We start from the raw sequence: 15,447 nt of genomic DNA, 5'->3' as shown, positions 1-15,447 counted from the left end.
TTGACTTGGCTGATTTCACCCTTCACTGGTGGTTACGCAATGCTCCAATAGAAGTACACTGGTATTACTACTTTCTGAAGAAGAAGAAAGACGACGATGCCAGTCTTCACGTCACTCGCCGACACACAAGAAAATCCAAATCAATGCAATAATCTAAACAAAAAAGAAGAGATGTATAACAACAGATGGGTACCCTTCCCAGCTCACCATAGCTGCCTGCCTTCATTCCTCTGTTTCCTCCTGATTCACTACTGAAAGCCGTCTACTTCTACTACTGAAATTTATACCCGCCATTAAAATTCCAATTTATTAGTATTAATTACTTACCATTTGAATATCCTCCAAGTAAAACTGCTAGCATTTTTTTTAAACCAAAAAAAAAAAAGAAAGCAGAACGAAGCAGCTAAATTTGCAGAAAATGAGACGAAGCAGCTTAATTGTTTTTCTTTCCGCTGTCATGGCGTCATTCGCTGCCAATGTTACGTTCGATCACCGTGCTTTAGTGATCGATGGCAATTGGCAAACGGAAAGTTCTGATCTCCGGTGCCATCCATTATCCTCGTAGCACTCCACAAGTCCGTACAGCTCTCCTCCCCTGGAGTTCAGTTTCAGACATATTAGTACTAATTTTTACATGCATTTATACGCTTTTTGCAAACTATTCATGTTAAGTGTGTCGAAATTTATTGGAAACATGGAAACGCAGATGTGGCCGAACCTGATTCAGAAGTCCAAAGATGGAGCTTTGGATGCCATCGAAACTAACGTCTTTTGGAATTTGCACGAACCGATTCGAGGCCAGGTCTCATCTTTTCGGCTTTCTTTCCAATTATGCTTTGCTTCAGCAGAAATTTTGTGTTGGTCTGGAATAACTATTGGGCATGCCTAGTAAAGCAAAATACATAGGCAGAAAAATATTTTACATGTCTACGATTTTTGTGCATATTATATTTGTAGTTTTTTCTCTTTCTAATTATGCTTTGCTTGAGGAGAAATTTTATAACTTCAATGAAAAACTTCCTCTCACTAAGTAGAGGGTTTCTCACTCTAAGTAGAAGTGCTCTCTCTTGGGATAGGAGCTTCTTCACCTTTTTGGTGGGAAAAGGCAGACAACTCAAACTTTTTCAAACACCCATTTTCAAACACCCATAATCCCATAATTTTATCAATAGGAAGTTCTAAGATGGATGATTCATCGTCTCTGTCGGAAATTATGCAACTGATACCAATAACTTACTGAGATACGTATTGCATGGTTAGAAGTAGCTAAAGCGACAAAAGCTCCAAAACTTGAGTAAGCTTTTGCCAGGTATAATGCGGTTTTGTGCTCCCATCTTTCCTTTGTACTCTTAAAGGTAATCGTGATCAGAGCAATTTTTACATTTTCTCTTTCGTTTTGGGTCTTTACCAGTAAAATCCTTTAGTGTTTCTTTTTGGTTTCTCTGTTTTCTGTTGTTCTTTGCCTGCTCGTACCCTGTTTTTACCTGCGTCCTCTGCGTGTGGAATGGGGTTTGTCTATCTAGTGAGGGCTGATTGTCCATGGAGGGAGATCTTTCGGAACTTCTACAGAAATTCTCCCTGGAAGGGAATGAGCTCTTAGGAGCTGTTTTGGAGATGGAGGACCTACAGCATGGTGTGAGAGCATGCGAAGATAGTCTCATAGGCAGAGTTATAGGAGAGAAAGTGACTAATTTTACGGGTGTTAAAAGTTTTGTTGCTATGGCATGGGGATATCCGAGGAATATGACTGTTTTGGAACTGGGACCTAATGTTTTTCAATTCAATATCCCAAATGCTGATGAGAAGGAAAAGATTGTCAATGGGGGACCTTGGGTGATTGACAATCAAATATTAGTGCTGAAAAAATAGACAGAGGGGATAGAGGAAGCCTATAATGCCTTTATGGTAGCACCCCTTTGGGTGCAACTTTGGAATTTGCCAATTCACTGGCTTTCCAAAGAGGTTGGAAAAAAGGTTGGATCAGTATTCAAAGAAGTTAGAGAGGTGATAGTACCTCAATCTGGGGGGAAAGAGGGTAGACATTTGAAGATATTAGCTCAGGTAGATTTGTCTAAACCTCTTCTTCGAGGCACAGTGGTTAAGATTGCAGGTGTTCTTAAGTGGGTTGCTTTTAAATACAAACGGTGTCCTGATTTTTGCTACAGTTGTGGTGTAGTAGGCCATAGTGAGAGGTCCTGTAAGGAGAGGAGAGTCCTAGGAGAAGGTATTGTAGAAAACCAATATGGCCCATGGATGCGAGCTGGGAATTATAAATGTTCACCTCTGAAAAAATCTAATAGGCCTGAAGTGTTAAGTGATAAAAGATACTGGTCCTATCGAAATGGAGAATTGGTTGAGCAGGAGCGGGATAGGTCTACATTGGCTAAATGTCTGCTGGAAACGCTCAAGTCCAATGTGAATGGAGGTGATAGCAATTAGGAGCTAAGAAAGGATAGAGCAGATGATAGGATTGTAAAAGATACAGGCGCATCTACATATGTGAAGGATAGTAAGGATGTTCCTCAAGGTAGTCAGGAGGGACAGTTGAACCCAAATGAAAGGAACCCTGATCTATCTCTTGTGCATCAGATTGTAGAAGAAGGTAAAGATCCATAGGAGGTAGATAAGATGGAGGAGGATAGAGAGGTTGAGATACTGAGCTAAAATCAGATTCATGAACTGGGGACTAAGGAGGAGTCAGTAGGAACTCTTGTGCTTTGCCAGGAAAGCCATTGTGCTGAAAGGGTGGAGGCAGAGGTAGATATGCAAGCCAAGAGGACGTTTAGGAGGTTGAAATCCCCAACCAGAACTAGGAAACCTTTGAGGGAGTTAAATGGTAGAGGGGATAATCAGATGAAGGTTGGGAAGAGGAAGTGCCTGATTAGGGATGAAGAGATGGAGGATGCTAACTCTGAGCTAGTTCAATGGAAAAAAAACTAAAGCTATGGAGGAACTGTACTCTACTGATATGAGGGGAGAGGAGGAGGGGTCCTTCCTTAAAGGGGCCCCCGAAGGAGAATGAGAGTCATGGTGTGGAACTGTCAAGGAGTGGGGAGCCCCTTGACAGTTCCCCAGCTGAGGGAGGTGAATAACCTCTCCTATCCAAGTTTGATTTTTTCAAGTGAGACTAAGAATAGGAAACTAGTTCTTGATAGGATAGCTAGGGGTCTCAGGTTTGATAATTCTGTAGTAGTTGAAGCTATGAATAGAGCAGGTGGCATGGCTTTGTTTTGGACTAAGGATACACACATTCTAGAAGTGAATACTACTGCCTTCACGATAGAGGCCAAAATTGAAGACAGTGACACTCAAATGATCTAGTGGTTTGTAGATTTATATGCCAGTTGTGATTAGATGATAAGGAGAGAGCAATGGAGGGTGCTCAGTAGGAGGAAAAGGTTATGGGGAGCGAGGTATTTGATAGCTGGGGACTTCAATGACATTTTGTCTAATGAGGAAAAGTAGGGAGGTGTAGTTATTGAGGAGAGGAGCTTTAGGGACTTCAGGGATTTCATTGATCAAAATAACTTAATAGATATTGGTTTTGAAGGTCAACCTTGGACGTGGAGCAATCACTGGAATGATGATAGTGAAATCAGGCAACGACTTGATAGGTGCCTATGTAGTGTCGATTGGTTCCAAGATTTGAGAAGGCAAAATGTCAACATTTAGACACTTTTACGTCTGACCACTACATGTTTATTCTAGACACTGTCCCGGCAACAAATAGGAAAAAAAAAGGTTCTATTTTGACAAGAGATGGCTTCAAAAGGATAGTATGCAACAAGTGGTTGAGAGAGCTTGGAATAAGAAGGAGCAAGGTTCTAAGATGTTCAAAATTACTAGAAAGATTAGGAATTGCAGAATTGAACTCTTGAAGTGGAGAAATTCTTTCCAAGCTAACTCTAGAAGTAAAATCAATGCTCTAAAGAAAGATTTGGAGGAAGCTAGGAATTCAGAGGCTGTGACTAGGAGGAAAAATCTGATTGACATTAAAGATAAGTTGAGCACTGCCTACAAGGAGGAAGAAAACTTTTGGAAATAAAAAGCTAGAATTAGTTGGCTTAGGGAGGGGGATAAGAACTCTAAGTACTTCCATACCTATGTCAAGGGTAGGAGAGTGTGTAATAGAATCAGAAATTTGTAGAGAAATAATGGTTCTTGGACTAAGAATGAGGATGAGATAGTGAATGAAATTTCTGATTACTTTAAGGAGCTGTTCAGAAGTGGAGGGCGAGGTGACATGTTTGAAATCTTAGATGGTATTCCACACTCCATAACTCAGGAGATGAATGCTAACCCGACTAAAGCAGTAGAGGAGAAAGAAATTCAAGATGCTCTCTTTTCCATGAACCCTGAAAAAGCTACAGGACAAGATGGGATGACTCCACTATTTTTTCAGAGATTTTGGAGTACCATCAAGAGGGACATTATCTCAGCAATCCAAGCATTTTTCAGCTCAGGTTTCATGCTTAAATCCATTAACCATACGGTTATATCCCTTATTCCCAAAATCCAGCACCCCACCAACTTAAAGAATTTCAGGCCTATCAGTCTTTGTAGTGTGCTTTACAAAATCATCTCTAAAATTTTGGCTAACAGGTTAAAGACTGTCCTGGACAAATGCATAAGCAAGACCCAATCAGCCATTATCCCAGATAGACAGATCTTAGATAATGTAATTGTTGCTCATGAGTACATGCATTACCTAAAAAATAAAAGGCATGGGAAAGATGGCTGCATGGCAATCAAGTTAGATATGGCAAAAGCTTATGATAGGGTGGAGTGGCATTTTTTGCAGGCAATGATGGAAAAAATGGGTTTCTGCGATACATGGATTGATTAGATAAGTAGCTGCCTGACAACAGTCAATTATTCCTTCAATTGTAATGGAGAAGCTAAAGGGTTTGTTTCACCAGGAAGGGGCATTCGACAAGGAGATCCACTGTCTCCATACCTATTCTTAATATGTTCTAAGGGATTTTCCAATCTGCTAAGAAAAGCTGAAGAGAGCAAGAGGATCATAGGTGTGAAACTCAGCAGGCAAGGTCCACTACTCACCCATCTTTTCTTTGCAGATGACTCACTCATCTTTTGTAAAGCAAACAAGCAAGAGGCGGCTGAGATAATAAAAGTTCTAAAAGTCTATGAAACAGCTTCAAGCCAGCTGATTAACCTTGATAAATCTGCAGTTTTCTTTAGTAAAAAGATGGAATGTGAACAAAGAGGAGAGATATGTCAAGCTTTAGGAGGGATGATGGAAGCAAGGAAAGGGAAGTATTTGGGACTCCCTATGGTTATTTCCAGAACAAAGGATCAGATTTTTGGCTTTGTACGAGAAAGTATAAAAAGAAGACTTCAGAACTGGAAAAATAAATTCTTGAGCTTAGCTGGAAAAGAGGTCATGTTGAAGGCAGTTGCAATGGCCATGCCTACGTATGTAATGTCATGCTTCAAGCTGCCAAGGAAACTTTGCAAAGACATTAGTACTTTGATGTCTAATTTCTGGTGGGGTGAAACCGAGGGAAGAAATAAAATGCACTGGATAGCTTGGGACAAAATGGTAGCACACAAAAACGCATGTGGCCTTGGCTTCAAGGATTTGGAAGCCTTCAATAAAGCACTACTGGGCAAGTAGGTATGGAGGTTACTAACTAAGCCAAACCTTCTTGTCAGTAAGGTGTTAAAGGCTAAATATTTCCCTCAAGAATCCATTTTACAATGCACCCCTCCTAAGAACGCATCATGGATTTGGCAAGGATTAATGAGAGCAAGAGGTTTACTCGATGAAGGCTTGATCAGGAGAATTGGAAATGGTAGAAGCACGAGAATCTAGGACCACAAATAGATACCAAAGACACCCACGGGGAAGCCAACTATGTGCAGAACAAGTAACTGTGAGCTGGAAATGGTGGATGAGCTAATATGCCAGCAGAGATGGAACAAGAATATCATATTTAGCAACTTCAACAAAGAAGATGCTGAGAAGATCCTTCGTATCCCCCTAAGCCTATCTGGGAGGGAAGATAGCTTCTACTGGAAACCAAAAGCGGGAGGGGAGTATACAGTTGATTCAGGATATAAAAAGTTGATGGAGAAAGGTAGAAGCAGAACGAGGTGCAAATTGGAGGGAGCTGGATCAAGCATTTCAAAAGAAAGGCAACAAATGACTCAGATATGGAATACACTATGGAGGCTTAATATTAAGCATAAAATCAAACACTTCATCTGGAAGTGTATTAAAGGAGCCTTACTAGTCAGGGAGGCAGTGTGGAGACGAACAGGAATAGGTGATCCTATATGCTCAACTTGTGGTGAGGCACAGGAAACCATAAAACATCTGCTGCTCAACTGTTCCCATGCTATGGATATATGGAAATCAGCTCCCATTCAATGGGATGGAGCAACAGACCAGAAGGGAGATTTCAAGAGATGGTGGCTGCGAATTTCAGAAGCAAGGACTAGACCAGAAGGGAAGGATCATATTGGACTGACAGTAAATATACTGTGGCAGATATGGAAAGATAGGAATAAGAAGGAATTTGAGAGCTCAGCTAGATCAACACCAATGAGAATAGTAGACCGTGCGCATAAAGAATGGCTGGAACAAGGTGTAGAGCTTCAATAGGGAGATAGGAAGAGTACAGAAGAAACAATCCCTGCAAATGAACAACAAAGCCAGAGCACTGGAAACGAAGGGGCTATAATCTTAGCAGTGACAACAGCAAAGGAGCAAGAACAGAATGGCCTTGGAATAGGAGTCACAGTAAGAGCAATAACAAACACTAAAATTGCAGACTGGGTACTGAAAGAGAGAAGCCTGGGGAGCAAAATTTTGGATGAAGCATTGGCTTTAAAACTGGCTCTGTGTAAAGCTGTGCACCAGCAGTGGAGAAAGGTACGACTCAACTTTTGTAACATAGAGTTATGGAAACAACTAACACAGCAACAACCATCAGATAGCAAGATGGCTACATTGTTGGAGGATATTCTGAATCTGAAAAGACTGTTTTGCATGTGTTCTTTTGGGTTGGAAAGGGAAGAAAATATGTTAGATAGTAGAAAACTGAGTGCAGACGCTTTAAGCGTAATTGTGGATGAGGAAAGAATTTTCCTCAGTGTTCTTTGAACACTTTTTGTACAGTTCCCTTGAGCGGTTGCTCGTACATGTAACTTGTTTTTTCTTTCTGATAATGAAATTTCTTATCGTTTCGAAAAAAAAAAAAAGAGGAGAAATTTTATGTTGGTTCGGAGCACTACACGGCATTCCTAGCAGAGCAAAAATATAGAGGCAGACAAATATTTTACATTTCTCCGATTTTGTGTACATTATGTTGGTCATTTTTTTTTCTCCAATTATGTAAGAACATCAAAATTAAGTTTGAAATAAAAATAATAAACATCAATAAATTAAGTTTGACAATAAAAAATAATTACACCTTGGAATTTGGTAAGATATCTTAATCTCGACGGAATTTGCATATCATTCCGAGAAAGTGAAAATAAAGGATCCTTAACATATAAGAGAAAAAAAAAATTTCTTTCCCATGCAGTATGACTTCGAAGGAAGGAAAGATTTGGTTAGCTTTATTAAATTGGTGAAGCTAGCTGGTCTCTCCGTTGTGCTGAGATTGGTCCTTTTGTCTGTGCTGAGTGAATTATGGGTAACTAAAGATTCTGTTTTCCTTTCTTTGAATTTGACTGGATTCAAGTGAAAAATGTTTTAAGTTTTCTTTTTGATTAAAATTTTGGTCCATTTTGGGAAAATGGAACAGAGGATTTCACTTCGGTTGCATTTATACCTGGGATCGAGTTCAGAACCAATAATGAGCCATTTAAGGTGCATACTCTAGCTCATTCATTACATTAATTTACCTGCATCTTGTCTGCTTTGAATTTGTTAATAAGCATAGTCTTTGTTTCAGGTGGAAATGCAGCGATTTACAACCAAGATTGTGGACTTGATGAAACAAGAATCTCTATTTGCTTCCCAAGGCGGTCCGATAATCTTCTCTCAGGTTGATTTTTCTTTTCAAGTTTGAAGCAATACAAACGTTTTTTTTTTTTGTTCTCTTTTTACTTTCCTTACCATTCTCGCTAATAGGAATTGAGTGACTGAAAATAGTGCAATTTCACAGATTGAGAATGAATATGGAAATGGAGATATTGAACCAAGCTATGGGACCCGTGCCAAACCTTATATTGACTGGGCTGCAGGAATGGCAACATCTTTGAATACTGGGGGTACCCTGGAGCATGTGCCAACAGAATGATGCTCCTGATCCGATTGTGAGGACCATTCTTCCACTTACCTATGGTGGTTCAATTGAAAGGATAGAAATTTGAGAAATTTTAGGAGCCCTTTTAATGGAATGCATCCCTGAAAATTGTGACTTGTATATGACCTTCATATAAATGCAGATTAACACATGCAATGGATTCTACTGCGACCAATTTACCCCAAATTCTGACAATAAACCAAAAATGTGGACTGAGAATTGGACTGGATGGTATGATTTCTCTGTTTCCTTTGACATGCATTTGTTGCTTGAATTGCACGGTGATCTCATCTCACTAACTATCATCTGATGTTTTCGTCTTTGGGAAAATTTTTGTGGTTTGGTACATCAGGTTTCTTGTATTAGGAGGGGCTGTACCCACCAGACCTGTAGAGGATATTGCATTTTCTGTGGCACGATTTTTCCAGCGAGGTGGTACCTTCCAGAACTATTATATGGTATTTTATGATTAACGTAATTGTGACTAATTGTGATTTTGACAAGTAATCCATTTCATTCCCTTGATTTCAGCCTGATGTTTTTAGTTATAATTTCATTGACTATTTTCAGTATCATGGTGGAACTAACTTTGGCCGGACCAGTTGCGGACCATTTATTTCAACAAGCTATGATTATGATGCTCCACTAGATGAATACGGTATGCTTATTTCATTACTTTGAAATTTATTGTTCTGCTTGTTAGTATGATTATCTTGGTAAATATGTCTCAACGAGCCAATCCTGCATGTAAGCATGGACAATCAGTGATCTGGGAATCACTGCACAAGAAGCAGCCTACCGTGAATGGTGTATGCATGCCATTAAGAGTCTTGGACGCCTTTTAGCCAATATTATATGTTTTGAGGAAAAGAGAATGAGAGTTTAGCTTATTCAAATCCATATCCTAACTGATTATAGTAGTAGCCAGGAGAGAGTTGTACTCTTCTTTGGAGTTGTGCATCAATGCATGAAATGCTTACTATTTGTAGGTCTAATAAGACAGCCAAAATGGGGGCACTTAAAAGATTTACACAAGGCCATAAAGCTTTGTGAAGAGGCAATGGTAGCAACTGATCCAACTATTACTCCTCTTGGCCCAAATATGGAGGTGAATATTGAACAATTACAGTGGATAAAGTATATGGACCTGTAAAAACATTTCTGCTGAAGTGAAAAAGCTGCTTGTATCCATCTGAACAGAGCACTTTTTGTATGAAATGTTCAAGATCTTTGAACAACAACAATCTTTTACTTCTACCTTTTCACTGATGAGGTCTTTTCGAAACTGTTTTCTTTCTTTAGGCCAGTGTTTACAGTACAGAATCAGGGCGATGTTCTGCTTTTCTTGCCAATTTGGGTAGCCAATCCGATGCCACTGTCAACTTCAGTGGAACTTCCTATAACTTGTCTGCCTGGTCTGCGAGCATCTTACCCGACTGCAAGAATGTGGTATTCAACACTGCAAAGGTTCGCCCACAAATTACACTACTACCTGTCTTGCACTTGTTTGGAAGGGTGCGGGAGCAACTAAATATGGGTTACACAGCCCCAGTGATTGTTTAACGTCATTTCATCACCTGTCATCATGACAGATTAATTCTCTGAGGACTCTTTCAAGATTTACTCGGTCTTCAGAAGATGTGGCTTCTGGTGCATCTTTCTCAGGTTGCAGCTGGGTTAATGAACCTGTAGGTATCTCAAGCCAGAATGCATTCATGAAGCTTGGCTTAGCAGAGCAAATAGGCACTACTGGTGATAAAAGTGACTATCTCTGGTATTCTGCAAGGTAACTAACTTAGTAGATCTGTAATTGCTTTTAGTAGACTTCTGTAACGTGTTGGTATAACCAACGAATCTCTTGAACCATTTTCTGCAGTATCGAGATTAAAGGAAATGAACCTTCCCTTGAAGAAGAGTCCCAGACAGTTTTATATGTTCAGTCACTGGGGCATGCTCTTTATGCTGTCATCAATCCTACTTTTCGGTTAAATAGAGATGATTGGAATTCTAATTACCATGAAGAAGCTCCTAAGTACTAGCTGCTTGTTATAATTAAAATTAAGGATTAGTCAGAAGCTGGATGAAACTGCTTACACAATGTGGCCTCTGTCCTCCCTTGATTGACTCTGAAGATCTTAGGAAAATTCGGATTGAAATAATTATAGACGATATAAGACACCTAAGAAATTAAATCAAGGTGATGCAGCACAAGAGAAAGAGAACAAATAGATGAGAAAAAAAAAATCTTTGCTTTCTTGATGTTTCTTTTCGATCATTCTTTCTTGACCACCCTTTTAAACTCTATGACAGAAGCCACCCTCAAAGTGGATAGTACCACTGAATAGCTTCTTCTGGCAGAAGGTCAAGTCCGTGATGCTATTGGAAACAATCCTCATTTACTGCTAATCTATATGTTGTGTAAAGTTTATATTGATGCATTAACATGTATACCGAAATAGGAATGCTGGACGTTATGTAGCATACATCATGTATGCCAGAGTAGGTATCTTTAGAATGCAGAACTAATGTATATGAAATAATAGTTTCCTAGTAGAAATGTAGACCACTCCAGGGTATAGCAACTTATTTTATTTGTAGTGTTGAAACTTATATTCAAAACAGGAGCATCACCAAAATGTTTCAGAAATATGTTAGACGTGTACTCCAGCCAAAAGAAGTAATCAGAATTTTGGATCACCAAATTAGCATTGGAGATTGGTAATATATCACATTTTGGAATTACTATACCCATTACCACTTTGTTAGCCTGTTATTTTCTCTGGTAACTTGGGTTATAAGGGGACCAGGTTTCAACTCAAACTGCCAGTAAAATATATTTCTATGTTCTTGAACACAATGGTGATATAAGTAGCAATAGTGCTTGGAATCTCACTGTAAGATGATTGACTATCTTGTAGGAAGTGTGAAAGGCAGCAGTGGCAATGCTAAAGTTGCACTGGAAGTCCCCATCTCCCTCATAACAGGAGAAAACACAATTGATCTCTTGAGTTTGACAGTGGGGCTTGAGGTACAACCTTCCTTTCACATGTATGAAAGTTTTTCTAAATGCAAGGATAATGCTACACGGCACTACATGCTATGCAGAGTTTGGTTCTTCTATAGTGACTGAACATTTCTGTATTCATCTCTGCTTGGGAAGTAGCATATTAGCTTACACATATTTTCTGATACAAACCTCTAATGACTTTCAGAACTATGGAGCCTTCTTTGATTTAACAGGAGCTGGGGTTACTGGCCCAGTGCAGTTAAAAGGTTTCACAAATGGCTCTATCATTGATCTCTCCTCACAGCTGTGGACTTATCAGGTTATTTTTGTTTACTATTTAGGATTCCTGCTCAATTTAAGAGAATCGCTGTCCTCTTTTCAACTTCTTACAGGAAATTACTATTTCTGTGCTTCTAGATTGTTGTCTTGGCAAATTACACAACCTATGTTAGACAAACAAGATTTTCTTCTGTTGATCATTGAACACAACATGATTGCTGTCTGCAAAGTAAACTAATTTCTTTCAAGGATCAATGTCTGATATTGGAGTCCTTCAATGCAGATTGGTTTGAAAGGGGAAGAGATAGGGTTATCAAGTGGAGGTTCTTCACTTTGGGTATCACAGCCTGCTTTGCCTAAGAAACAGCCATTGATATGGTATAAGGTAAATATTGTATATCTCAATGCATCCTTGAAGGTTTTTATGATCATAAGAGGATCTATTGTGAGGCTTATACAATAGAAATGGACTGCCTTCAAAGCTGTGGTACTCAATTAGATTAAGAGTTCTATCATTAGCACTTTCTAAGCAATGAAGTGCTCATTTCTATTTAATCTAAACCTGCTAATAAATAGGAAGGTGAAGATTCGCCCACGTAGTATTTTTTATTTCAAGTCTTCACCACAAGACGATGGGCCATTATATCTGAAACAGTGCAGTTCTTTCCCAGTAAAATCTGGTTTGCTGTGTCATATCCCCTGACACAATTTCTCCTAAACTTCAGTAAAATAAGTTGAGATATTTTGATGGTGAGAGTCATGCATTTTCTGCAGTTATACATAATGTTATCAGTTAAAGAAAAGAAACATGCTTCTTCTTTGTACCCCGAGAGAGCTTCATTACTTGGTTCACATTCAATGGAATTCCTTGAATATATATTGTTATAACTGCACCAACACTAAGATATCGGCCCCTTTCCCTTCCCCTTCCGCTGGTGGACTGGTAGACTACATCTTTAACTTGTGAATCCACGTTTTGGTCTAGACAAACTTTGATGCTGCTGGGTGCAATGACCCACTTGCCTTAGACGGCTTGGGAAAGGGTGAGGCATGGGTGAATGGACATAGCATTGGCCGTTATTGGCCAACCAGTAATGCTCCATATGAAGGTTGTACAAGCTCTTGCAAGTTGCAACTATACAGGAGCTTTTGATTCTAACAAATGTCTCAAGGATTGTAGAAAACCATTCCAGATTCTGTAAGTATCTTAAGTTATTCTAATACATGGATATAGTTAGAATGTTTTTCTAATCCATTAAGTGCAGCTACCATGTACCTCAAGACTGGCTAAAACCGAGTGGAAACGTTCTGGTGCTGTTTGAGGAAATGGGAGGGGATCCAACAAAGATATCTTTTGCAATGAGACAGATAGGAAATCTATGCTCACAAGTTTCGGAGTCTCATCATATGGACTTCAGACCAAGAGGCAGCCAAAAAAGCAGGACCAACAATGTTGCTGGAGTGCCCTTCTGCTAATCAGGTCATTTCTTCAATCAAGTTTGCTAGTTTTGGAACTCCAGGGGGAACCTGTGGTAGTTTTAGCCATGGTAAATGCAGCAGCAAGAATGCAAAATCCATCATACAGAAGGTAAATCTTTCCTAAAGTATAAAACATGATTATTCATCAATTGCAGCTAACATGTATGTTTCTGATGAAGATATATCATTTCACTCATATGATTCGGCAATATTTGTTCGTGCAGGCTTGCGTTGGGTCAAGAAGATGCAACATTGGTGTCTCAATTGCTACATTTGGTGACCCTTGTGCAGGCATTACAAAGACTTTAGCTGTAGAAGTTTCTTGTGCATGATAGGTTCCTGCACCTTACAGCATTGGCTATTGGAACAAAAGCAAAAGCATTGTCCCCGCGTTAGCTAGATATGAAATAATAGTTCCCCTCCTGTATGGTCATCAATTAAAGCGAATCTATAACATAAAATAGCTTAAAAGAAAGGGCGTCGCACTTCGTATTGCAACTTCTCTCCTCGAAGATAAACAGTGGAAACCATGAAAACAGTAAATTAATTATCCAAAATCAGAATCTATAATCAGCTAAAATAATCAACGGAGAACAAGCCCAAGATGACAAAGGACCTTGGCTTTTGGCTTAAGAAAATGCCCTTTTCTTGCTTCTTTTACACGAGCTAACAGTAAGGAAACAGCTCTTTCTGTTTGTTTGGTTAATTTTCGTAGAGTTGCAGGTATTAGTGTTTGACCAACAAGATGAAGATTCCTTTAGATCTGCAAAATTAAGTCTATCAGAAGCAAGAAAGCATTGAATTTGAAAAAAAAAAAAAAAATCTTCTTGATTAAGGCAACACAAACCTAAGCTGGAAGGTTTTGTAATTAGTAATTCTAAACTTGCCTTTCTTGATTGGTGAAGTAGTGAAAATTTTCAACCACGGATGAACCTGTTGAGACCCTTGTTTGATAAAAGACGCGGCAGAATTCTTAGTTTATGATGAAAAAAAAAAAGGCATTCTACAAGTGGGGCGGTTTTTGGAGATTGTTCTTGAAATGGGGTCTTCGCATTCGTGGAATGCGAGCTCACTGAGCTCGCATTCGCGTGAGCTCGCATTTCGCGAATGCGAGGTCTGTTTGAAAAAAAAAAAAAAAAAAGGACCAGAAAAGTGAGTCAAAGAAGCAGAACGCTATTCGGAAATCTTCAAAGAACAGCAAAACAAAGAAAACAGAGCAGGCCACCAAACTCCCGCCATAGCCTCCTCGCAATTGAAAAATCTGAGCTGGGTTCTGCAGGGTTTTAGGATTTTTGCATCACAATAAATTTGCCTTGATTATCGCTTTATATTTTTAATCAAAATAGTAATCCTGCCAATAATTGTAAAAGGTAAAACACGCAAGATTTAATCGCTAGATATTTGATTTAATTTTTTTTCTTTTCCTTTTCAACTACCAAACAAATAACATGCACTTCATAAAAATAACTTATATAATTTTTTTAAATAACATTGCGTTATGGAATTTCTAAAATTACAGTTGAAATTGTAACAGATATTAATGACTATTAATTATTAGATTCTTATAACTAATATTCATCGGTGTCAACAAATAAATACGATTCATTAATAACAAAGGAAAATTAGAATTTGATAAAAAAAATTTATTTGATAAAAAAGGAAAAAAAGTTAGTATTTTATTCATAAAATATAGTCAACACCTTACATGTTAACAATTTCATTCTATTTTTACATTGATCTATGAAATAGAAAGAACTATGCATGTGTACTTTTTCCACCATTTAAATGTATTATAATAAAATAATATATTTCCAACCGTACAATTACCAATTTTTTTTAATATAAAAGAAATATGCATGTATAGTAAATTATATTAAAAAGATTATTGTGAATATGATTTTTTTTAGAGCACATATTTGATGACTTTAGGCACGTGCAAGTTTTAAAATAAAAAAAATTTATTCCTCTGCTAATTACAGATTTTTAAATAAAATTTCTCTAACATTTCTCCGAAATATAAGATTTTAGTAGAGATTTTAAAATAAGATTTTACTACCGACAGCATTTTAGTAAAGGCAAATTCTACAAAACAAACAACATTTACATTTAATTTTACATTTTTTTTGAGCTCGTAAATTTCATTTTAAATTTTTTTTTCTAGCAAGTTTGAATTTAATTTTCTGAAAGTCATACTTATAAATGCGAAATCTAACAAAAAAATTAAATACAATTTTTGGAGGTCAAATTTATCAAATGCGAGCTATTTGAAAATTTTTAAAAAAAAAACATTTAGGAGCTCGCATTTAGCTCTTACTATTTTCTGGAAAAAATTTTCTAGCTCCCAAAAAAAAAGCAAAAAAAATTAAATTATACTGGAAGCTCTATTGAGCTCGCATTCGCGGA

The 15,447-nt window shown here is 38.1% G+C and overlaps 1 pseudogene; it reads left to right on the top strand.

Moving 5' to 3' along the window:
• The first annotated feature begins 418 nt into the window (after window positions 1–418).
• On the top strand, window positions 419–13,376 carry LOC113782215 (annotated as a pseudogene).
• Window positions 13,377–15,447: the final 2,071 nt, after the last annotated feature.

This window comes from Coffea eugenioides, chromosome 9 (genome assembly GCF_003713205.1).
Source record: "Coffea eugenioides isolate CCC68of chromosome 9, Ceug_1.0, whole genome shotgun sequence".
Taxonomy (NCBI): Eukaryota; Viridiplantae; Streptophyta; class Magnoliopsida; order Gentianales; family Rubiaceae; genus Coffea; species Coffea eugenioides.
The sequence above is the reverse complement of the archived record's forward strand: the minus strand, read 5'-3'. Positions and strand labels throughout refer to the sequence as shown.